Here is a 2618-nt window from a genome sequence, read left to right as displayed (position 1 = left end):
AATTCTGTTTTTACCATCTTATACCATGGTACCACATCTTACTAGATATTTCTTACGTACAGTAAGCAACCAATTGACCACAAAAGATCTGTTGATTTATTTCACTTAATGAAAACTAACCATGTTTTACTGTAAACCCGAATGTTCAAAGTAATTAAATAGTTAAAGTTGTGTAAACTTAATTTAGTATAAAAATGGTACTAACTTAAATATTTTGAGTTCCTGTAACTAATTCAAGATGATTTGTTGAGAATGAATTTCAGTTCCCAGCATGCCTTGCGTGGGACTGCATTAGGAGAGTAAATTTTGAAATGATGTGTTTTTTATGAGATTTTACAAAGGGAAAAGCCTTGTTAATGATGAATGTTCATTTATCTTGTATTTTCGAGTTTTGTGGTAACCATCGTTCAGAAGAGTGGTACTTATGCTGAGGTTGTGGGAGGTTCCATAGCAGTCGTGTGTGTTGGTGTGATACGTCACTCTCTGTGAAGGCTGTTTATTAAATGTTGATGCAGCTGAAATGTTTAGGTTGTCTTAAGACCTTTCTTTTTTTAGCTGTAAATAAAAATGTTACCTTGCTAATTGTTCAAAATAAACAGGAATTAACATGCATGAGTACAACAAACTCTAAACTTGATAGTTCTGCTTACTTATAATTAGGAACACATGAATCAAAAGATTTGATGTAACTGATTACCTCAACATTTTTGAGTTTTCCCAACTTATTCGGGTTGACAGTGTACAGTAAATTGCATTTGTATTCCCATAGATTTACTACAAATACTACGGTTAAATCTAAAACTTGCAGTGTAAGTTTAAAATAACCCATTTATGTTTTGATCTGTGTCAGCAGACGCTTTGTTTTCAGGCCCCACGGGTACATTAGAAACCTCCTCACCGCTCTTTCACAGCGGTGTGAATGTGTTTCTCTGTGTATTATCACCGCTTTTTTTGTGTCTTTGTATCACAGAGACGCTCTTTGAAACGCTGTGCACATATACTTGAAAGTGAGACGCTTCTTGTGCGTTAAAGTCTCTTTAGCTGCGCCATTAAGCAGATAATCAGTCTGAAATGGCTTCAGTGTGCAGATGAGGAGCCTTTGGAAATATTGCCATTTAAATTTAAATTGCGTTTTTAATGTATTCCGTTTCAGATGCATCACATTTGCTTGAACTTATTTCCATAATGTTTCTTTTCCACCCTGTCTTTATTTCCTGTACGTGTAGGTTTTTAAAGGTGATCGCTTTAGTTATGCCATAACTTTATGCAGGAAGTACAGAAAATAGAAAACAGGCCAGATGAGATCTTGACTGCCCGGATATCATTACAATTCGGAATAAAATAAATGAATAAAACAAAACACATTGAAATGTAGGCATTTAGCATATGCTTTTATTCTACAAGAGTAAGGAAAATAAGTAAACCCAGCATTCAATTGTTCATGCCAAACAAAAACCAGGAATAACCCAGAAGAATAAAGTGGACTGCTCAGAGGAGAATAATTGAGTTCTCAGACCTGAAACGTCCATATTTGCGGTCCGTGTCATGGCATTGCTGTCTAGGAGAAAGGAGATTTCATTCGTGTTATTTCTTTCCTCTTTCCTGTGGGACGTCTTGTATAGATCTCTCTACAGTTACACAATTGTTCAAGGTACCTATCTTGAATATTGAATCAAAATAACTCGAGCACTAACACGGATGGATTTTGTTGAGGAAAATCAGTGTGATGGGCCCAAAGCGAGTGTGTTTTTACCTTGAACTGTAAGTGTTTTGATTCTATCTCCACGTGTCCTGGTGTAGTACACACAGATCTGAGAGGAGGTACAGCAGTCGTTCTGTTATGTATCTCTGCTCCAGTCTGCTGTTGAGTAAGGGAAAATCCTTTAATGCACGGCTAGCCGTGGATTATCCCGCTTATACCATGGTTATTTGCCAAGTTAAAGCTTTTATTGATGTTCGCAGTGTCATTTTAGATCAAACAGGTGAAAATGATTTTGTTATTTTGTCAGTAAATTTGAAATGTAATGAAACTGACTGGAGCTACCCGTGCGTTAAAGGCTTTTAATGCACACCTTCCAGCCAATCAGAATCTAGTATTCAAGCAGACCATGGTATAATGTGATTTATCTCTTTTCATTTCAACTTGCTTTTTTGTGATCTGCTGTCTTGTTGCATTTTACAGAAAAATGACCAAGAAAAAAGCTTTGGTTTAGAAAAGTGACGGCTGTTATTATGTTCTTAACAGCATCAGTTTATTGAGATATTTTTATAATATATGTTTAGAGCAAGATTAAAGAGATCAAAGACAAATGAATTCCTCATGTTACAATACGTCACAGTAAACTTTCAAAGCTTTGACTGATACACCCACAAATCTCAATAAAGATCAGGCTAAACTTAGGCAAAACTAAACTTCAGTAGGCAAGAATAAAATAAGATCAATTCTTTCTCATAGACAGCAATGCAATTAAATGGAGAAAAGGGGAAACTAGTGCTTAAGTCTCATCTGTGTCTCAGAGTTTCAGAAGAGATGTCAACAACGTCTCAAACTGTGCACAGATTTGTCAAGTCTGCAATCAAAAGTCGATATTGCTGAACATTTCTCATCAAATTTGTCC

The sequence above is a fragment of the Triplophysa rosa genome, linkage group LG13 (assembly GCF_024868665.1).
Source record: "Triplophysa rosa linkage group LG13, Trosa_1v2, whole genome shotgun sequence".
Lineage (NCBI taxonomy): Eukaryota > Metazoa > Chordata > Actinopteri > Cypriniformes > Nemacheilidae > Triplophysa > Triplophysa rosa.
The sequence above is the reverse complement of the archived record's forward strand: the minus strand, read 5'-3'. Positions refer to the sequence as shown.